Here is a 24165-nt window from a genome sequence, read left to right as displayed (position 1 = left end):
CAGAAGAGTAATTACGAAGAAGCTCAATGAGATTTGGACTTCACTCTAAATGTGAAAGTTCTAAACTCACTAATCAAAAGACATAGAATTGCAAGTTGAATTAAAAAAAAAAAGGTATGGAGGGGGCGGAGCAACATGGCGGCGAGGAGACGCTGCCAGTAAGATCTCCCATTAAAAAAAGTTAATAGGGAGGAAAAGCGGCAGGTCCCAGTGAGAACTGGACACGGAAGATAAACGGGTGACGCCAGCGAACTACCCGAAGAAGAAAGTGGCCATAAAAGAGGACTAGAAGGGAGGGAAGCGCAGAACCCTGCTCCCCTCCCCCGCCCACAGAGGCGGCACTCTCCGACCGGCAGAGAGGAGGAAAACAACACACTAAAACGACCAACAAGAACAAACGACGCAGCAAGCGGGACTGGGAGTGGAAAGGAACTATTGCAGCCACCACACCCCGTGAACGGGAGCTGCGGAGAATTCTGCAGGATTCGCAGCAGAGGTGAGCTCCAGGCGCCATTAAAGAGAGACCCCGGCCCTGGGGAGGAGGCCAGGACCAGCACACAGCCCTGGGCTGCCCGGTAAGCTTGCTTGGAAAAGCGGCGCGCTGGAAAAGCAGACGCGGATCGGGATCGGGATTGCGCAGAAAAGCAGAGCGGTTGAAAAAGCAGTGCAGTTGAAAAGCAAACAGGGATCCGGATCGGATCGCAGCTGCCCAGGTCCCCGCGCCTGCGACCTAGGCTTGCGGGGAGACGCGCGGAGGCCCTCACCGTGTGAGCAGGAACCAGGCGCCCAGGCACGGGAGCGGGATTCAAAAGGCGCCATTCCCGCGCCACTGAACTGGGCTACAGCCCGTGTCCTGGAACTGAGGGCTTTGGAACTGAGACTCGGAGCACGAAATTAGGGGCGTGCGTTCCCCACGACGGTGGGGCACAAGGCAGACACAGCACCCCAAAGCCGTTGAGGTGTACCCTACCATCCCCGCTCTGTTCCCTGTCCCACGGGGTGGATAATCAGCTCCCCAAGGGCTCTAGGAGAGATCTCTGGCGCCACCTAGCGACTTGAAACCAGCAGAGGCTCCTGAAGGAGCTAGTGGCCAGCTGGGGAGTTAGCCCACGCCGGGCCCCTTCCGACCAGTAGTCTGAGCCCACAGGGGGAGTGAGCACCCACAGCTGGGGCAGACCAGGCGCGCAGAAGAGTGTGCCTGAGACTGGACGCGCAGGGAGTGTGTCCCACATCACCATTTTAGAACAGGGACATTTCTTCAGTAAAGACTACCTGCAGAAGGCTTCCTCAGGAGCCAGAGGTGAGCGGGGGAAGTTCGCCCATGCCAGAACCCCTCTGGCCTGCGGTCCAAGCCCAGAGGGGGAGCAGGAACCCACCGCCGGGGCAGACCAGGCGCACAGGGGAGTGTGTCCCCACATTGGCATTTTAGAACAGGGACCTTTCTACAGTAAAAACTGCTTGAAACTGACAGATGACTCCTGGAGGAACCAGAGGGGAGCGGAGAAGCTCACCCAAGATGCTGGCAAGTCCCAACAACACAGTATCCCAACGCATACGGCAAATTAGAAAACAGACAGTAGGGAGGAGAAGAACCACACGCAACCTAGCTACTCCCCAGGGAAAAAGCACACCACAAAAAGAAAACCAGCCCCCAGATTGCAATGACAGTAGCTTGGAAAAACTTCTGAGCCTTCCAGAAAGAGAATTTAAAATTGCCGTGATTAAAAAACTGACAGAAGTCATAAAGGAAAACAATGATAAGGGAAAAATAGTCAACGATCAGAAGAATGAAATTGAGTCCCTAAAGAGGGAAGTAAAAGAAATGCAGGAGATCAAAGAATTAATGGAAGAACTAAAGAATTCTGGGAAAAGCAATGAAAGCAGAATAGATGAAATGGAAGAACGAATAAGTTCTCTTGAAGACACAGAAATAAAAAGAACCAAAACAGAAAAGGAAAGAGAAGTATGAAGGAAAAAGAACGAAGAAAGACTTCGGGAACTATCCGACTCCATGAGGAAAGGAAATATAAGAGTTATAGGAATACCAGAAGGAGAGGAGAGAGAAGTAGGAACAGAGAAAATTTTCAAAGAGATAATTGAAGAGAACTTCCCAAATGTGAAGAAGGAGCTGAAAATTGATATACAAGAAGCAAGAAGAACACCAAACTTCCACGACGAAAGGAAAGATACAGAAAGACACATAATAGTAAAGCTCCCAAGAATCCAGGACAAGGAAAAAATAATGAAGCTGGCAAGAGGGAAGAAACAGATAACATTCAAAGGAAAGCCAATCAGGCTGACATCAGACTTCTCCGAAGAAACACTACGGGCAAGGAGAGAGTGGAGGGACATAGTCAACAGACTCCAAGAAAACAGATGCCAACCAAGAATACTCTATCCTGCAAAGCTCTCCTTCCTCTTTGAAGAAAGAATATGGACCTTCCCAGACAAACAGAAACTCCGGAATTTCATTACAACTAAACCCCCACTCCAAAAAATACTACAAGGAGTCCTAAAGCCAGAACCTCAGAGGGATGAATAACAATGAAAGAAGGCCAAAAAAAAAAGGTTATTAAAAGAATAAATAAATAAAATCAAAGGAAAGACAAACACAATGGCAAATACAGATGTTAACATATCAATATTAACTCTAAATGTAAATGGACTAAACTCTTCAATAAAAAGACACAGAGTTGCAGCTTGGATTAAGAAACAAAATCCAACCTTTTGCTGTCTCCAGGAAACACATTTAGCTACAAAAGATAAAAATAGGCTCAAAGTTAAAGGATGGAAAACAATCCTACAAGCAAATGGACCAAAAAAGAAAGCAGGAACAGCTATACTTATATCAGATAAAACAGATTTCAAACTCAAAAAGATAAAAAGAGACCCCAATGGTCACTACATTATGATCAAGGGGACAATACTTCAAGAAGAAATAACACTCATTAACATATACTCACCAAACAAAGGAGCACCAAAATATATCAGACAACAGTTGTCCTCTCTGAAAACAGACATCAGAGAAAACACATATGTAGTGGGAGACTTCAACACACCACTATCAACAATGGATAGATCAACAAGACAAAAAATAAGTAAAGAAACCAAAGCTCTAAATAAGGACCTAGAGCAATTGGGCTTAACAGACATCTATAGAACACTAAACCCCCAAAAAAACGGAGTACACATTTTTCTCAAGCGCACACGGATCATTCTCCACGATCGATCACATACTGGGGCACAAGACAAACATCAACAGATACACCAAGATTGAAATCATATCAACCATCTTTTCTGACCATGAAGGCATCAAACTAGAAATAAACCATAAAAAGAAGGCAAGGAACTTTCCTACCTCATGGAGATTAAAAACCACACTACTGGAAGACCACTGGACTAATGAGGAGATCAAAGAAGAAATTAAAAAATTTTTTGAATTGAACGACAAGGAGGACACCAATATCCTAAAGGTATGGGATGCAGCAAAAGCAGTAATAAGAGGAAAATATATAGCAATAGAAGCTCACATCAAGAAACAAGAAAGAACTCAAAGAAACAACCTAATCTTGAAGCTCAAAGATCTAGAAAAAGAACAACAAAAAAACCCCAAAACCAGTAGAAGAAAAGAAATAATAAAAACCAAAGCAGAAATAAATGAAATTGAAACTTAAAAAACAATCCAAAAGATCAATGAAACCAAGAGCTGGTTCTTTGAAAAAATCAATAAAATAGACAAACCCCTAGCCAGGCTCACAAAGGAAAAAAGGGAGAAAGCACAAATAAACAGGATCATCAATGAAAGAGGAGAAATCACAACGGACACAGCAGAAATCAAAGAATAATCAGTAACTACTATGAACAGTTATATGGAAACAAGTTTAACAATCTAGAGGAGATGGACAAATTCCTACAACTCTACAATCACCCAAAGCTAGATAAAGAAGAAATAGAACACCTAAACAGACCAATTAGAAGCAGCGAAATTGAAATGGTAATCAAAAACCTCCCCAAAAACAAAAGCCCAGGACCTGATGGATTTACAAATGAATTCTACCAAACATTCAGAGACGAATTAGTGCCTACCCTTCACAAACTCTTCCAAAAAATTGAGAAGGAAGGGACAATACCAAACACGTTCTATGAAGCCAACATTACACTAATACCAAAACTGAACAAGGACAACACAAAAAAGGAAAACTACAGGCCAATCTCCCTAATGAACACTGATGCAAAAATCCTCAATAAAATTTTAGCTATCAGAATCCAACAATGTATCCATAAGATAATTCAGCACGACCAAGTAGGATTCATTCCAGGGACACAAGGATGGTTCAACATCCGAAAATCAATCAACGTTATCCAACACATCAACAAAAAGAAATATAAAAACCATATGATAATATCAATAGATGCTGAGAAAGCTTTCAACAAAGTGCAACACCCATTCATGATAAAAGCCCTTGAAATTCTTGGGATACAAGGAACATACCTCAACATCATAAAGGCCATCTATGACAAGCCAACAGCCAGTATCATTCTCAATGGTGAAAAGCTGAAAGCAATTCCATTAAGATCTGGAACAAGACAAGGATGCCCACTCTCACCACTGCTTTTCAATATAATACTGGAAGTCCTAGCCAGAGCAATAAGACAAGAGAAAGACATCCAAGGAATCCAAATAGGAAAAGAAGAAGTCAAACTATCACTATTTGCAGATGATATGATATTATACATAGAGAACCCCAAAAACTCTACAGAAAAACTAATTCAACTCATCAGTCAGTTCAGTAAAGTGGCAGGATACAAAATCAACACGCAAAAGTCAGTAGCCTTCCTATACACAAACAATAAATCTGAAGAAGAAGAAATCAAAAAAACCATCCCTTTTTTTATTGAAACAAAAAAAATCAAATATTTGGGAATAAATCTAACAAAAGAGGTAAAGGACCTATACAAAGAAAACTATAAAACACTGTTAAAAGAAATAGAAGGAGACACAAAGAAATGGAAAGACATCCTTTGCTCATGGATTGGAAGAATAAACATTATTAAAATGGCCATCCTTCCAAAAGCAATATACAGATTCAATGCTATTCCAATCAAAATTTCAATGTCATTCTTCAAAGAAATAGAACAATTATTGATGAAATTCATATGGAATCACAAAAAACCCCGAATAGCCAAAGCTCTCCTGAAAAAAAAGAAGGGAATGGAGGCATCACACTCCCAGACTTCAAACTATACTACAAAGCCATAATCATCAAAACTGCATGGTATTGGAACAAGAACAGACATACAGACCAATGGAATCGAATAGAAAATCCAGAAATAAACCCACAGATTTATGGTCAACTAATCTTTGACAAAGGAGCAAAGACTATGCATTGGAGCAAAGAAAGTTTGTTCAATAAATGGTGCTGGGAAAACTGGGTCGCTACATGCAAAAGAATGAAGCTTGACCACTACCTCACACCATACACAAAAATCAACTCAAAATGGATTAAAGAACTAGACATAAGACCTGAAACCATAAAATATATAGAAGGAAATATAGGCGAAACACTACGTGATAGACACATCAAAGACATCTTTACAGACACATCACCCAAAGCAGTGATAGTGAAGGCAAAGATAAACAGCTGGGACTACATCAAATTAAAGAGCTTCTGCACAGCAAAAGAGACAATAACAAAAACAAAGAGAAACCCCACCAACTGGGAGAACATTTTTGCACCCAACACTAATGATAAAGGACTGATCACAAAAATCTGCAAAGAGCTGATGAGACTCAACAACAACAAAGAAAATAATCCCGTCAAAAAATGGGCAGAAGAGCTAAAAAGAAACTTCTCTGAAGAGGAAATGCAAATGGCCAACAGGCATATGAAAAAATGTTCAACATCACTTGTCATCAGGGAAATGCAAATCAAAACTACCATGAGATACCATCTTACACCAGTGAGAATGGCACATATTAAAAAAACTAGCAACAACAAATGTTGGCGAGGGTGTGGAGAAAAAGGAACTCTTCTGCACTGTTGGGGGGAGTGCAAACTGGTCCAACCACTATGGAAAGCTGTGTGGAGATTTCTGGACCTACTAAACATAGAGCTTCCATATGATCCAGCAATTCCACTCCTAGGTATTTACCCAAAGGACACAGAAACATCAATTCCAAAGAGCACCTGCACCCCTATGTTTACAGCAGCACTGTTTACAATAGCTAAGCTTTGGAAACAACCCAAATGCCCAAAAATAGATGACTGGATCAAGAAGATGTGGTACATATATACCATGGAATATTACTCAGCATTCAAAAAAGATAAACACATGCAATTTGCAGCAACATGGATGGCGCTGGAAGGGATCATGCTCAGCGAAATAAGCCAAAAAGAAAAAGAAAAATACCGGATGGTCTCACTCATAACAGGAATCTAGAAAACTTAAATAAGGGACCAGGAAAATGAATAACTATAAGAAAGTGAAAATCAAAATCAACAAAAAACTATGAACCAGAGACACTTTTAGGGGGCGGGGGCGGGAGGGGAGGGATTGGGGTCAGAATGGGGGGGCTGCAATTGTATGGGGAATATAACAATAAAATTTATTATTTAAAAAAAAAAGGTATGATCCATCCATATTACACATACAAGAGTCTCAGATCAGATGTAAATACAAACAGACAAAAAGTAAAAGTCTGGAGCAAAGCATTTCAAGCCAATAACATAGAGAAAAATAGTCTTAGTTGCTTTTCTCATATCTGAAAAGGTAGGTTAGTTGCTTTTCTCATATCTGAAAAGGTAGGTTAGTGACAATTATGGGTATTACATGATCATCACATGAACAATTCATCAAGGAAATATATCTGTCATCAATTTTTATGCTTCCAATTAAGGTGCATCAAAATGCATAAAAGCTATTAACAAACCACAAGCAACACAAGAATAACAGGTGATCTCAATATACTACTTACATCAATGGGTAGGTCATCTAGACAGAAAATAAACATGGAAATGATGGGCTTATATAAAGTAATTAATACTGGTTTGCATCCCCAAAGAAATAATATTCTTATCAACTGCACATGGAACATTCTTAGCTTACATCACTCACAAAAATTAAATTGAAATATATTAAATAATTAAATGTAATACTTAAACTGTAAAACTTCTTGAACAGTGAAAAATCTCGACATTGGTCTTGGCAACATTGGGAAGGGTAAGTTATTAAAGCACACGCAACAACAACCAAAAAATAAGCAAGTGCGGCTACATGAAACAAAAAATATTCTGCACAACAATGGAAACAAGAAAACGAAAAGGAAACCTTTGAAATAGGAGAAAACACTTGCAAACTGTATTACCTAATAAGAGGTTAATATCCAAATTGTATGATGGATAAATATAACTCAATAGCAAAGGCATAAATAACATGTTTTCTTAATGCATAAAGGACAGAAATATCTGTGGAATCTAAAAACCATTGTGCTCATAAAAGCAGAGTAGAATATTAACTACCAAGGAGAGTGGGGAATATTGGTCAAAGGGTATGTAATTCAGTTAAAAGAAGAATAAATTCTAATATAACCAAGATGAAAATGCATACATTGTGAAAAATGAAAAATGATGTAAAAATACATTAAATTAAAAATAAAATTAAAAAAAGAAGAATAAGTCATAGACATCTAATGCATAGTAAGGTAACTATAGTTAAAAAGACTGTATCATAGGCGATGCTGAAAATTTGCTAAAAGGGTAGGTTTTATGTGTTCTTTTTTTTTTGAGATTTATTTATTTATTTATACAAGCACTGGGTACAGTCAGAAGTGCGGGAGGGTGAGAGAATTCACCAGAGACAGAGTGGGGAACAGAACAGGCGGACTTACGAAATACACTGCTGAGGGGAGCAGCGGACGTGACAGGAGAGGTCTGTGCGCCATGTGGGACCCTTCCCGGGGGCGGCCGGGGATCAAACCAGCACGGCAGAGGCTGTGGGCAGCTTTGCAGCCCCGCGCTCAACCGCTGCACCACCAGGGGAGGCCCCCAGTTTTATGTGTTCTTAACACACCACACACACAAACTATGTGACAGGATGGATGTGTTAATTAGCTCGATCATGGTAATTATTTTACAATATATAGATGTATCAAATCATCATGTGGTATAACAATATACATACAATTTTAATTTATTAATTGAACCTCAATAAAGCTGGGAAAAAATGAAGTGACAGGCAATAGATAATGATAGGGTAGAAGATCAACATCAGAGGAAATAGAGTAAATTATATGAAACAAATCCCTAAATATTTACTATTAACTTTTCTTTTAGTTTTGAGAACCACAAAAAGAAGATCACTATTTGCATCACCATCACCCACAAGAAACTGATGAATGATAAGTACATGATGATCAATTTTGACTTGACTAATTTGTAAATATAAATGTGATTTCTCGTCAACAGTTATTCACCAATTTATAAACTATGGTGATTTCTGATTCTAACATTACATCAAAACCTGGAGTGTGTTCTGGAAATGATATTAACAGATGTGTACTGCAAGAGAAGCTGTAGCAGGATACAAAAATCTGATTATTCAAGAAAAGAACTTAGGCACTTTCATCTACATGCAGGAAAATGTGAATATGGAACAGACATTGCAATAGAAGCTATGATTATTAATTTACATACTTTGGGCTCAATAGCAAGAAAATAAAGTCAATAATTACAAATAATTGGGGGAAATTAACAAATCATAGTATATATGGGACAATTTCAGTAGCATTAAAATGGAATGAAATTAACAATTCAAATGAAATAAAGATAATTAGCATATTGACATACCTATACCTAATAGAAAACATTTATCCTTAAATTTGTATTTACATTGAATATGTCAAATATCAAATCACAAAGCAAATGTTAAGGTGTCAAAGTAGACAAATCAATAACTTTAATGTGTGTTAATTAAATTAACCCCAACCTCATTTAAATAATGTGTATTTATTTATTTATTTTTATTTTTATTTTTTTTTTTAATAAATTTTATTGTTATATTCCCCATACAATTGCAGCCCCTCCATTCTGACCCCAATCCCTCCCCTCCCACCCCCGCCCCCTAAAAGTGTCTCTGGTTCATAGTTTTTGTTGATTTTGATTTTCACTTTCTTATAGTTATTCATTTTCCTGGTCCCTTATTTAAGTTTTCTAGATTCCTGCTATGAGTGAGACCATCCGGTATTTTTCTTTTTCTTTTTGGCTTATTTCGCTGAGCATGATCCCTTCCAGTGCCATCCATGTTGCTGCAAATTGCATGTGTTTATCTTTTTTGAATGCTGAGTAATATTCCATGGTATATATGTACCACATCTTCTTGATCCAGTCATCTATTTTTGGGCATTTGGGTTGTTTCCAAAGCTTAGCTATTGTAAACAGTGCTGCTATAAACATAGGGGTGCAGGTGTTCTTTGGAATTGATGTTTCTGTGTCCTTTGGGTAAATACCTAGGAGTGGAATTGCTGGATCATATGGAAGCTCTATGTTTAGTAGGTCCAGAAATCTCCATACAGCTTTCCACAGTGGTTGGACCAGTTTGCACTCCCACCAACAGTGCAGAAGAGTTCCTTTTTCTCCACACCCTCGCCAACATTTGTTGTTGCTAGTTTTTTTAATATGTGCCATTCTCACTGGTGTAAGATGGTATCTCATGGTAGTTTTGATTTGCATTTCCCTGATGACAAGTGATGTTGAACATTTAAATAATGTGTATTTAAAACCATGCAATCATTCAATAATTTTTTTATTTTTTATATATTTTTTACATCATTGTTCATTTTTAAACAATATCTGCTTCCCCCCCACTCCCAGGTGCAGTCCCCATAGAATTTCTTTCATCAATGCACCCGTGCACCATCACCACAGTGCTCTGTGCTCTTCCCTCCCCCCTTCTCATGCCTCTTCCTCTTCCTTCCCTGCAGGATGTCTCTGGTTTATAATTGTCTGTTTCTTTTTGTTTTGTTTTGTATTATTATTATTATTATTATTTTTAAAGATTTATTTATTTTTATAAAAGAACCAGGGTACAGGCCAGATGCGCGGGAGGGTGAGAGGATTCACCAGAGACAGAGTGGGGAACAGAACCGGCAGACTGATGAAATACACTGCTGAGGGGAGCAGCAGGTGAGGCAGGAGAGTTCTGCTTCGCCTTATGAAATTCTCGCCGGCCAGCCAGGATCGAACCTATGCTGCAGAGGCTGCGGACAGCTTCACAGTGTGGTGCTCAATTGCCTGAACCACCAAGCAGGCCCCCTGTATAGTTATTATTTTTTACTCTTATGTCTTATTTGTTTCCCCTATATTCCTCCTATAAGTAAAACCATCCAATATTTTTCTTTTTCCTTCTGACTTATTTCACTGAGCATAAATCCTTCTAACTCCATCCATGTTGCTGAAAATGGCATGGGTCTATCTCTTTGATTGCTGTATAGTATTCCATTGTGTATATATACCACATCTTCTTGATCCAATCATCTATTTTGGGCATATGGGTTGTTTCCAGGTTTTACCTATTATAAATAGCACTGCAATAAACATAGGGATACATGTATTCTTTTGAATCAGTATTTTTGTGTTCTTTGGGTAGATCCCTAGGAATGAAATTGCTGGGCCATATGGTAACTCCATTTTTAGTAGTCTCAGAAAACTCCAGACAGATTTCCATAGTGGTTGGACCAGTTTGCTCTCCCACCAGCAATGTAAGAGAGTTCCTTTTTCACCACATCCTCGCCCACATTTGTTGTTGCTAGTTTTTTTAATATGTGCCATTCTCACTGGTGTAAGGTGATATTTCATTGTGGTTTTGATTTGCATTTCCTTGATTATAAGATACGTTGAACATTTTTTCAAATGCCTGTTGGCCATTTGCATTTCCTCTTTGGAGAAGTGTCTTTTAAGTTCTTCAGCCCATTTCTTGACTGGATTTTTTACTTTGTTCTTGTTGAGTTGTTTGCATTCTTTGTATATCTTTGTCATTAGTCCCTTATCAATTGTATGGAGTGCCAAGATATTTTCCCAATCAGTGGATTGTCTTTTTGTTTTGGTTGGTGTTCCTTTTGCTGTACAGAAGATTTTCAGTTTGATGCAATCCCAGGTGTTTATCTTTTCCTTCAGTTTCTTTGCTTTGGGTGATGAGTCTTTAAAGATGTATATCTTGTAGTGTTTTACCTACATTTTATTCTACATATTTTACAGTTTCAGGTCTCATGTCAAGATCTTTTATCCATTTTGAGTGGATTTTTGTGCATAGTGAGAGGTAGTAGTCTTGTTTCATTCTTTTGCATGTAGTGGTCCAGTTTTCCCAGCACCATGTATTGAACAAACTATTCTTGTGCCATTGCATAGTCTTTGCTCCTTTATCAAATATTACTTGTCCATACATGTGTGGTTTTATTTCTGAGTTTTTTCTATTCAGTTCCATTGGTCTGTGTGTCTGTTTTTGTTCCAATACCAAACTATTTTAATTATTATGGTTTTGTAGTATAGCTTGAAGTTTGGAAGTGTGATACCTCCATTCTCCTTTGTTATTGTCAATAGGGCTTTGGCTATTCATGGTTTTTTCTGGTTCCATATGAATTTCATCAGTATTTGTTCTATTTCTTTGAAGAATGTCAATGAGATTTTTATTGAAATAGTGTTGAATCTCTAAATTTCTTTTGGTAGGATGGACATTTTAATAATATTAATTCTTCCAATCCAAGAACAGGGGATGTCTTTCCAATTCTTTGTGTCTTCTTCTATTTCTTTTAACAGTGTTTTATAATTTTCTTTGTATAGGTCCTTCACCTCTTTTGTTAGTTTTAATGCCAAGTATTTGATTTTTTTTTGTTTTGATCATAAAAGGGATGGTTTTCTTGATTTCTTCTTCTTCAGATTGATTGATTGTGTATAGGAAGGCTACTGATTTTTTTTGTGTGTTGATTTTGTGTCCTGCTACTTAACTAAACTGGTTGATTATTTTGAGTAGCTTTTCTGTGGAGTTTTTAGGGTACTCTGTATATTATCATGTCATCTGTAAATAGTGATAGTTTTCCTTCTTTGTTCCCTATTTGGATTCCTTTTATGTCTTTCTCTTTTCTATTGCTCCGTATATTATATTGTTCAGTATTATATTGAAGAGCAGTGGTGAGAGAGGACATTCTTGCTTTGGACCTGATCTTAAAGGAAAGGCCTTTAGCTATTCACCATTGAGAATAATATTGGTTGTGGGTTTGTCATATATGGCCTTTATCATGTTAAGGTATGCTCCTTTTAGCCCAACATTTTCACGGGCCCTCATCATAAATGGATGTTGGATTTTGTCAAATGCTTTCTTAGGATCTATTGATATGATCATATGGTTTTTATTTTTCTTTTGTTGATGTATTGGATTTCACTAATCGATTTTCATATGTTGAACCATCCTTGTGCCCCTGGGATAAATCCTACTTCATCATGGTGTATTATCCCTTTGATGCATTGTTGGATTCTTTTGGTAAGGATTTTGTTGAGGATTTTTGCATCAGTGTTCATTAGGGAAATTAGCTTGCAATTTTCTTTGTGTTCTCTTTGGTTTTGGTATTAGTATAATGTTTCATAGAATGTATTTGGTAGTATTCCTTCTTCAATTTTTTGAAAGAGTTTGTGCAAGATAGACACCAATTCATTTCTGAACATTTGGTAGAATTTATTTGTGAAGCCGTCTGGTCCTGGGCTTTTGTTTTTGGGAATGTTTTTATTACTGCTTCAATTTCACTGCTTGTAATTGGCCTGTTTAGGTGCTCTATTTCTTCTTTATCTAGCTTTTGATGATTATGTTGTTCTACGAATTTGTCCATCTCTTCTAGGTTGTTGAATTTGTTTGCATATGTGTTCATAGTAATCTCTAATTATTCTTTTGATTTCAACAGTCTTTTGTGATTTCTTCTCATTCATTTATGATCCAATTTATATGTGTTTTTTCTCATTTTTCTTTGTGAGCCTGGCTAGAGGGTTGTATATTTTGTTTATTTTTTTCAAGAACCTACTTTTAGTTTTATTGATCTTCTGGATTGTTTTTCAATTTCTATGTCATTTATTTATGCTTTGATTTTTATTATTTCCTTTCCTCTACTGGTTTTAGGGTTTTTTGTTTTTCCTTTTCTAGATCTTTGAGATATGAGATTAGGTTGTTTCTTATTTCTTGATGTGAACCTGTACTGCTATATATTTTCCTCTTATTCCTGCTTTTGCTGCATCCCATACATTCTGGAAAGTGGTGTCCTCCTTGCCGTTGAACTCAAAGTATTTTTTAATTTCTTCTTTGATCTCCTCATAGTCCAGTGGTCTTCTAGTGGTGTGGGTTTCAGTCTCCATGAAGTGGGAGTGTTCCTTTTTTCTTTTCTTTTCATCATCTATTTCTAGTTTGATACTTTTATGATCAGAGGAGATAGTTGCAATAATTTTGATCTTAATGTATCTGTTAATGTTTGTCTTGGGCCCTGTATGTGACTGATTGTAGAGAATGATTTGTACATGCTTGAGAAAAATGTATACTTGGATTTTTTGGGGTGCAATGTCCTATAAATGTCTTTTAAGCCCATGAATTCTATGTCTTTATTTAGGTCTCTAGTATCTTTGTTTATTTTTGTCTCATTGATCTGTCCATTGGTGAAAATCTGGTGTTGATGTCTCCTACTATATACACATTTTCTTTAATGTCTGTTTTCAGAGCTGATAGTACTTGTCTAATATATTTTGGTGCTCCTTTATTTGGTGAGTATATGTTGATGACTGTTATGTCATCTTGATGTATTGACCCCTTAACCATAATGTAGTGTCTGCCTATGTCTTTTTACTTTTTTAATTTGAAGTCTATTTCATCTAATTTAAGTATAGCTGTTCCTGCCTTCTTTTTTGTTCCATTTGCTTGTTTTCTAACCTTTTACTTTCAGTCTATGTTTATATTTTGTAGTTAAATGTGTTTCCTAGAGACAGCTAATGTTGGATCTTTTTTAAAAGATTTATTTATTTATTTATACAAGCACTGGGTACAGTCAGAAGCACAGGAGGGTGAGAGAATTCACCAGAACCAGAGTGGGGAGCAGAACAGGCAGACCAACGAAGTACACTGCTGAGGGGAGCAGCAGAGGGCAGGAGAGGTCTGCTGTGCCATGTGTGACCCTTGCCCGGTGGCCGGGGATTGAACTGGAGCTGCAGAGGCTGCAGGCAGCTTTGCAATCCAGTACTCAACCGCTGAGCCACCAGGGAGGGCCTGGATTTTGTTTTTTAAATAGTCTGTTACTACATGTTTTTTTAATTGATGAGTTTAGCACTTTACAATTAGAGTTAATATTGATATATTGGCATCTGTATTTGCCATTTTGTTTGTCTTTTTGTGATTTTATTGCTTGATTTATTCTGTTCCACTTATTCATTCCTCTGTTGATTTTGGCTTTAGGACTTTTTGTAGGATTTTTTTTGGAGGGGGTGGTTTAGTTGTAATGAATTTCTGGAGTTTCTGTTTGTCTGAGAAGATCCTTATATTTTTTTCATAGAGGAAGGAGAGCCTTGTAGGATAAAGTATTCTTGGTTGGCATTTGCTGTCTTGAAGTTTGTTGAATATGTTACTCCATTTTCTTCTTGCCTGTAGTGTTTCCTCATAGAAGTCTGATGTCAGCCTGATTGATTTTCCCTTATATGTTATCTGTTTCCTACCCCTTGCCAGTTTCATTATTTTTTCCTTGTCTTGGACTTGCAAGCTTTACTATTATGTGTCTTGCTGCAATTTTCTTTTCATTGTGGTAATTGGGTGTTCTTCTCACTTCTTGTATGTCTATATTCATCTTCTTTTTCATGCTTGGGAAGTTTTCTTCAGTTATTTCTTTGAATGATTTTTCAGTTCCTTTGTCTCTCTCCCCACCTTCTGGAATGCCTATAACTCTTATATTTCCTTTCTTCATGGAGACTGGTAATTGTTGAAGAGTTTCCTTATTTGTTTTCCTTTGTACTTCTCTCACCTTTTCTCTTTTGGTTATTTTTGTTTCTGTATCTTCGAGATTACTGATCCACTCTTCCATTTCATTGATTCTGTTTTCATCACTTTTCCAGAGTTCTTTAGCTCCTCCATTAATCTTTTGATCACCTGCATTTCTTTCATTTCCTTCTTTAGGGACTCAGTTTCATTCTTCAGCTCATTTATTATTTTTATCATTTCAATGTTTTCCTTTTTGACTTCTTTATGTTTTTTTTTTTTTTTTAATAATGAAGATTTTAAATTCTCTATCAGGCAGGCAGAGAATTTCTTCCATATCATGGTTGTTGAATTTTGGTGGTTGTGTGTTTTTGTTGTGTGTCCTTTCCCTGAGGATTGGCTTGGTTATTTATATTTTTCCTTTTCCCTGCTGTTTGTTTTCTAATTAGTTCTATGCATTGGGATGTTGTGCCACTGTTATTGGTGGGCATCTCTTTGGAGTTCTCCTTCAATGATTTCAGAAACTGTTTACCAGACCAAGTCCAGTACTGTTAGGCTAAAACTCCACCAGGGTGGCTATGTTGCTGAGCACTGTTCCTTAGAGTTCCCTCCCTCTGTATTTACTCAGTTCCAGAAAGGAGTCCCTGACTTCCAACTATCAGCTAGTTGGTGATTTTGTTCTGGTCACTAGGTGGTGCCAGAGTCCTGTACTTTCTGACCTGTGTTTTTTCCCAGTATTTCTCTGGGAAATGGCGGGGAGAGAGAGGGGAGCACCTCAACATAGGGGTTATTGCTCATGCTGGGTGCTGTGTCTGCCCTGTGTTCAGCTGGTACTGTGCCTGAAGCTGTGCAGATCCTGCATCCTGAATTCCATGCCCTAACTCTCAGTTCCAGGGCTCTCTGATCCAAAATGCTGGTGGTCACCCTGTGCGGTGCCCACTGTCATGGCATGTCCTATGCCCCAGATCCCATGCCAGGCTCAGTTCCAGAATGTGGGCGGTTGCATGGGACCTTCAGTAGTCTTGCTCCACCTTGTTTCCCTTCTCACCCCTGTTTGCGTGGCCCACCCCCTCTCAGAGCCCGAGGGTGGTTTTGGAATCCCTGGCTTCCAGCTATGAGGTATTTGGTAATTTTGTTCTAATCACTAGGTAGTGCCAGAGATCTTTCCTAGCATCCTTCCAGAACTGTGCCTTTCCCCCTTTGGTCTCTGGGGAAAAGGGTGGGGAAGGGGGAGGGTGGTGGTGGTGGTGGAATGGAGTGCCTCAAAGGCATGGGTTGCTATGTCTGCCCTGTGTCCTGCTGTCATGGGGATCCCTCACTCCAATTTTTGTGCCCTGGTTCTCAGTTCTGAAGCTCTCAGATCCAGAACACAGGCAGTAGCCCAGTTCAGTGCCCACAGTTAAGGCACCATTTTCACCCTGATCCCATGCCCAGGTGCCTGGTTTTTGATTACCCAGTGAGGGTCATTCACCTCAGTATGGCTCTTGCACATCTCCCCACAATCCTAGGTTGCTGGCATGGAAACCTGGGCAGCTGTGGATCCATGAATGATTTTTGAGCGTGTGTGCACTTTTCTAGGCAAGCTTACTGGCTAACCTTTGGCTATTTGCAGGTCATCTGCAGGGTCCCTATCTTCCTCTGATGGCACTGAGTTTGTGATTACCCGGTGCTGTTTGCTCACCTCCAGGGCGGTTCTAGTACCATTCCCCACGGTTCCTGGTTGTGGGATGAGGTGCCTTCAGTACTTCCTTTCTGCTCACTATCCTGCTTAATCTCTAGTTTGTTCTTGTTTTTTTTTTTTTTTCTCCTTTCTGTCGGTCAAAGAGTGCTGCTTTGTGGGTGGGGAAGGGTAGCAGAGTTCTGATGTTTTCCTCTCTTCTTGTCCTCTGTTATTACAACTTTCCTCTTTGGGCAATTTGCCAGCATTGCCAGTTTTTCTTACATGCAGGGACCTGCTGCTTTTTCTCCCAATTAGTTGTTTTTATGGGAGAACTTACTCATAGGGTTTCTTTGCTGCCACGGTGATCAGCTGACTCATCTAAATTTTAACAATGATAATTATTTTAGGGGATTATGTTCCTCTCTTGGAGATATGTACATCTGAAAATGAACAACTGGCCCTTCCCACTGGCCTCAGTTGCTCCCAGGGCCCTGCTTACCAGTCCACCTCTTGCCCAGACCAATGCCAGGTAAAAACCCAGAATAGTGAGAGAGGGAGACCCATGCCCAACAGAAGACACATCTGTATATAGCAGAGCAAACCAGAAAGCAAACCATAGGGAGAAAGAAAAATATAAATGGTTAAGCAAGTTCTCAGGGGACCAATACACCACAGACTTCAGAACCCAAAAGCAGTGACACCAAAGAATTATTTTCCTTGTCAGATGAATAATTCAAAACTTTCATAGTTAAGAAAGTCAAAGAATTTGTACAATACAAATGAAATTTAGAAAAGCAGATCAGAGCTATATGAGGAGATACAGAAAAAGTGAAGAATGTTATGAGAAACATAATCAATAACAGAAGATCAAGATTGATCTTAAATAAGAAAATAAAGGACATGCAGGATGTAAAAGGATTAATGGAGGAGGTAAAACTCTCTGGAAAAAAACATGGAAATAGAATAGATGACATAGAAGAATGTATCAATACTCTCAAAGATGCAGATATGAAAAGAACCAGCAGGAAAAAGAAGATATGAAGGAAGAAGAATGAAGAAACACTTCAAGAATTATCTGAGTCCATGAGGAAGGGAAATACAAGAGTCATAGGCATCCCAGAAGGATATATATATATATATATATATATATATATATATATATATATATATATATATATAGAGAGAGAGAGAGAGAGAGAGAGAGAGAGAGAGAGAGAAGGGATCTGAAAAGCTATTCAAGGAAATAATAGGAGAAAACTTCCCAAACTTGAAGAAGGGAAATGAAAATAGACATACAGGAAGCTGAAAGGCTGCCAAACTACCTTACTGAAAAGAAATCTACAGGTTTTACCTATTGTAAATAGTGCTGAAATAAACATAGGGGTTCAGGTGTTCTTTTGAATCAATGTTTTTGTTTCCTTTGGGTAGATCCCTAGGAGTGGAATTGCCGGGTCATATGTTAGCTACATTTTTAGTAGACTGAGGAACCTCTAGACAGCTTTCCATAGTAGTGGGATCAGTTTGCACTCCCACCAGCAATGTAGGAGGGTTTGTTTCTCACCACATCCTCACCAACATTTGTTGTTGCTTGTTTTTTTTTGATATGTGCCATTCTTACTGGTGTAAGGTGGTATCTCAGTGTATTTGGATTTGTACTTCCCTGATTATAGGGGATGTTAAACATTTTTTTATGTGCCTGTTGGCCATTTGCACGTGGAAGCAACCCAGATGCCCAAAATTAGATGACTGGATCAAGAAGATGTGGCATATACACACAGTGGAATATTATTCAGCAATCAAAAAAGATAAACTGATGCCATTCACAGCAATGTGGATGGAACTAGAAGGAATTATGCTCAGTGAAATAAGCCAGAAGGAAAAAGAAAAATATTGGATGGTTTCATTTATAGCAGGAATATAGGGGAAACAAATAAGACATCAGTGTAAAAAAATAATAACAGTACAAAACAGAACAAAGCAAAAATGGATAATTATAAATCAGAGACATACTGCAGGGAGGAGGAGGGAGGGAGATCAGAGGGAGGGAGGGAGGGAGGAGCACAGGGGACTGAGGTGATGGTGCACGGGTGCATTGGGGAAGGAAACTCTATGGGGACTACTCCTGAGGGGGTGGGGGGAAGCAAATATTGTTTAAAAATGAACAATGATGTAAAAAAATTAAAGAAAAAAAGAAAGGAAATTTACAGCAAGGCACATAGTAGTAGAGCATCTAAGAGCCTGAAATAAAGAAAAAATAATGAAACTGATAAGGGGGAGGAAACAGGTAACTCTAAAAAAAACCTATTAGGGGGCCTCCCTAGTAGTGCAAGGGGTTAAGTTGCAGCACTATAAAGCTTTTTGCAACCACTGCAGCACAAGTTTGATCCCTGGCCAAGGAGCTGACCCACATGGCGCAACATACTTCTCCTGTCTCTCCACTGCTCCCCTCAGCAGTGTATTTCAGTCAGTCCTCTTGTTCTGTTTCCCACTCTGTCTCTGGTGAATCCTCACACCTCTGGCCTGTACCCCAGTTCTTATATGGATAAATAAATAGTTTTTAAAAAAGAAAAACCAATTAGGTTAACCTCAGACTTCTCTGAAGAAACACTATGGGAAAGAAGAGAGTGGAATAACATATTCAATAAACTCCAAGACAAAATATGGCAAACAAGAATACTTTATCTTGCAAAGTTTTCCTTTCTATATGAGTGAAAAATAACCTTCTCAGAGAAACAAAATCATTGGGAATTTGCTACTGTTAATTCCCCACTCCAAGAAATATTACAAGGAACATTAGATCTAAACAAAGAGAAGAATGAACATGAAGAACTGAACAAAGAATTAAATAGAACCACAAAATGAACATAATGGCAGTAAAAAAATTCCACATAGGGCCTCCCTGGTGGCGCAAGGGGTTAAGATGCATCCTGTGATGCTGTCCACAGCCATTGCAGCACGAGTTCAATCCCCGGTCAGGGAGCTACCCACATGGTACAGCAGACCTCTCCTGTCTCGCTTGCTGCTACCCTCAGCAGTGTATTTCAGTCAGTCTGCCTGTTCTGTTCCCCACTCTGTCTCTGGTGAATCCCCTCACCCCCTGCACCTCTGGCCTGTACCCAGTTCTTGTATGGATAAATAAATAAATCTTAAAAAAACCCTTCTATATATCAGTAATTACTCCAAACATTAATGACTATACTCACCAATAAAGAGACATGAATAGCATGTTGGATTAGAAAACAGAATCTAACCTTTTGTTGTTTCCAGGAGGCACACCTACGTTCCAAAGGTAAACTTAGATGAATTAAATGGGCACTTCTTCAAAGGAGACATAAAGATGTGACTGGAGCAGCTGCCTTCAAGTCAGGATCCAACAATGTGCACTCCAACACCTGTGTGATATGCACTCCAGGTTCCTCTCTCTTCTAGGTCCAATATGGAAACTCTCAAGCATCAGCTGATTCAGAACCTTCTTAAGGAAGATCATACCACCCCCCACCCAATACCGGAGTAAGACTACAGTTGTTGGGGTTGGTGCTTTAGATATGGCCTGTGCTGTTAGTATCTTAATGAAAGACTTGCAGATGAACATGCTCTTGTTGATGTCTTGGGAGACAAAATTGAAGGGAGTGATGAAGGCCCTCCAATATCATGGTCTTTTCCTTAGAGCACCCAAACATTTCAACAACTATAGTGTGACAACAAAATCCAAGCTGGTTATCATCAAAGCTGGAGCACACCGGCAAGAGGGAGAAAGCCATTTTCATTTGGCCCAGTGTACATGAACACCTTTAAATTTGTTACTGGGACCACCATTGCAGCAGCTGTGGTGTTCTCTTACCCTACTGCTCCACCACAAGTCATTTGTGACAGTTGCTCCTCAGAGTCCAATAACTGATGTTTTGTCCATTGTGGCAATTGCTTCTCAGACCCAGTAACTGCCTTTTTGTCTGTTGTAGCAGTTGCTCTTTAGAGCCTTTTTATACAACTGTACTTCCTGGATCATTGGATGGACCAATTGGGTGTGAGCTATGAGCTGATTGGTGATAAATGGTCCAATCAGCCACAGGATTGAAACATGGTCCAATCAGACTTGTGGGAGGAGCACCACGAAAGAGGATATAAGCCATTATTGGAGGGAGCTAAGAGACAAATGTTTCCAGCTCCCCCAAAAGAAGGGCAAGACTCTGTTCCTGGCCTTCAAAGAAAGAAGAAAGAAGGACCAGAAGCTGAAGGAAGAAAAGAAACAACCAGCAGCTGATCTCTGGAAGAGGGAGGAGAAGCTGAAGATATTTTCAGAGACAGCCTCTGATCCTGTCTCCATTGCCTGGCCTGGTATCTCAAAGAGATGTTTATTGTTGATATAGTCCAACAACTCACAAAGAGCTGTTAACACTTGGTGTCTCTGACACAGCCTCTGGAGGACCAGTAATGACCATCATTACTGGCCAGTGCTGTCCAGGACTCCTGGGCCACTAGTGGCTACAGTAAGCTCTTTGTTTCCCCTGTTTGTAAAATAAACCCATGGTTGTTGTTCCTGGAGGCTGAGGTCTCTTGCAGTTGTGCACATGGATGAGAAACCACAGACAGTGACCTGTCTTCTCATCTGGCACTGTCTTTCCTTAGGCTATAGCCCATAGAACCCTATTGTTTGGGTGTTGTACTGCTATAGTGCTTGGTTTGGTTTTTGGCCTTTTGGCCCTTTGGAGCTTTTTGGCAGCTCTTTAGTCTTAGAGCCTGGGCAGGTGGGTGGCCATTTCATCCTACCATCTGGCCTCCCTCCCTGTCTGCTCCTGTTTCAAATTCATCATTCCTGATGTTGTAAAATATGACCCAAACTACAAGTTTCCAATCCAGTGGATATCTTGGCCTATGTACCTTGAAAGATAAGTGGCTTTCCCAATATTGTGCTATTGGAAGTGGTTGTGATCTGAATTCAGCTCAGTTCTTTTACCTAATTCAGCTCAGTTCCTTTACCTAGCCTTGGAGTTCATCTATTAAGATGTTATGAGTGAGTCCTTGGGGAGCATGGAGACTGTAGTTGGTCTATTTGGAGAGAATGTCATTTGTGTTTCACTGAAAAATCTGCAACTTGCTTTAGGCACTGATGGAGATAAGGAACAGTGGAAAGAGACTGACAAATTGTTAGCAGTGCTAATGAGGTAATCAAACTGAAAGGCTACACATACTGGGCCATTGGATTAGCTGTGGCAGATTAGGCAGAAAGTATAATGAACAATCTGAAGCGGTTGCATCCAATATCCACTATGATTAAGGGCCTCCATGGAGTAAAGTATGATGTCTTCTTCTCTTTTTTTTTTTTTTAAAGATTTTTTTACTTATTTATACAAACACTGGGTACAGTCAGAAGTGCGGGAGGGTGAGAGAATTCACCAGAGCCAGAGCGGGGAACAGAGTAGGCAGACCAAGGAAACACACTGCTGAGGGGAGCAGCGGGCACAGCAGGAGAGGTCTGCTGCGCCATGTGGGACCCTTGCCAGTGGCCGGGGATTGAACCAGAGCTGCAGAGGCTGTGGGCAGCTTCGCAGCCCAGTGCTCAACCACTGTGCCACCAGGGGAGGCCCAAGTATGATGTCTTCTTCATTGTACCTTGCATCTTGGGACAGAATGGAATCTTAGATGTTGTGAAGATGAATTTGAACCCTGAAGAAGACTCATTTGAAGAAGAGTGCAGATAAACTTTGGGGGATCCAAAAGGAGTTGCAGTTTTAAAGTCTAATATTGTGCCACTTCACTATTTATGGTACAACAGGGTTTTAGTTGGAGATTGTGCATATTGTCCTTTTTATCTTACCTTTGCCTAAAACAGTAATATTAAGACGGTATAAAAAATCAATTTCTTAAAGTAGAAATAGGATGACTCATAAAATCCTACAGCTACACCCTGATGCTAGACGGTAGTCTTAAACTGATTAGCATGAAACAGTTCCCTACCTTGGAGACACCACTGCAGATGTTTACATGCTTCAGTTGCCATGCAGACCAGATGTGTGTTTATTGTGTGCTAGTTAATTTCTGCTTCCTTCATCCAATATACCTCATTAATTTTTTTCCTGTCAATTACAACCTGCTATCCAACATATAAACCCAACATTGCATGCCTTGTGTACAACTCTTCTAAACAATCATATTTTGTATACTATATGTATTAAAATGTGTACATTGGCATATAATGTAAAAAGAAAAATCTACATATAAGCAATGTAAATGACTATCTAAGTGACATACCAATTATAAAACACCAAAGAAATCTTGAACAGTGAAAAATAAAGACATACAGATGGCCAACAAGTACGTGAAAATATGTTCATCATCACTTATCATCAGGGAAATGCAAATCAAAACCACAATAAGATATCACCTCACACCTGCGAGTATGGCGCATATAAAAAAATGCAGAAACAACAAGTGCTGGAGAGGATATGGAGAAAAAGGAAGTTTCCTACACTGTTGGTGGGAATGTAGACTGATCCAGCCCCTGTGAAAAAGTGTGGAGATTCCTTAAGAATAAAAATAAATCTGCCATACAAAACAACAATTCCACTTTTAAGTATCTATCCATAGAACACAAAAATTATGTTTATTGCAACTTATTTTATAGTAACTAAGATATGGAAACAACATAAATGCCCCCAAATAGATGAATGGATCAAGAAGATGTGGCATATGTGTATGTACACAGTGGAATACTAATCAGAGATCAAAAAAAGATGAAATCATGTCATTTGTAGCAATATGGATGGAGCTGGAAGGGATTATGCTAAGTTAAATAAGCAAGAGGTAGAAAGAAAAATACCACCCATTTTCACTTATATGTGGAATATAGAGAAACCAAACAAAGGGTCAAATGAAGACAAACTTTAAACTCAATCCTGGAGTACTGACCATAGATCTGAGGTATCTAAGAGGGAAGGGGAAAGAAGGAAAGATGAAAATGGATGGGGGAAAGGAGATCACAAAGAACTGGGGTGAAGGTCTGTGGGTGCTTTGGTGGGAATGATGATTGTCATATGTGAGTAAAGAAATATGAAATTGTCAATATATCAACAAAGATGGAAAACAATGATTCTTCATTAACAAAAATAAACATTTGTGGCAGAAGAAAAAGAAAGAAAATAAATAGGATTAACTAACATAAAAAAACATGTAAAATCACTCTGGAAATAGTAAATATATAGTAAAAGCAGTAGATCACTCACTTAAAAAGGAAACATGAAGATTAAAAGACAAAAGAAGTGACTTGCAACATGGCAAGGTAGAGAGATTGGATTAAATTTCTCCCTTTAAAACAACTATAAAAATATTTGAGCCCCAACTATAAAAAAAAAGGTGCCCCAGGAGTTCCCCTGATAGAGTCCCAGAACTTTCCCACATAGATCTTGAACTGAAGTTGGTGACTGTTGAGTAGTGAAGGAAGTGAAGGTGAACATGACTGGCTGAGTAGATATACCAGTGGACAGAATGGTCTGGCGAGTGGCCATCCAAGGCATGATGGG

The 24165-nt window shown here is 39.2% G+C and overlaps 1 protein-coding gene and 1 pseudogene across 1 annotated transcript in view; one reads left to right on the top strand and one right to left on the bottom strand.

Moving 5' to 3' along the window:
- Window positions 1–20614, bottom strand: part of ZNF300 (zinc finger protein 300) — a 42657-nt gene extending 22043 nt beyond the window's left edge. The window contains exon 1 of the mRNA XM_054694255.1: window positions 19900–20614. The gene's annotated coding sequence lies outside the window, so the exon portion shown is untranslated. The remainder of the gene's footprint in view (window positions 1–19899) is intronic.
- Window positions 20064–22381, top strand: LOC119243256 (L-lactate dehydrogenase A chain-like; annotated as a pseudogene).
- The last annotated feature ends 1784 nt before the right edge of the window (window positions 22382–24165 follow it).

This window comes from Talpa occidentalis, unplaced genomic scaffold (assembly GCF_014898055.3).
Source record: "Talpa occidentalis isolate TD23 unplaced genomic scaffold, MPIMG_talOcc4v2.1 talOcc4.13, whole genome shotgun sequence".
Classification (NCBI taxonomy): domain Eukaryota; kingdom Metazoa; phylum Chordata; class Mammalia; order Eulipotyphla; family Talpidae; genus Talpa; species Talpa occidentalis.
Note: the sequence above shows the minus strand (reverse complement) of the source record. Positions and strands in the feature narration are given on the sequence as shown.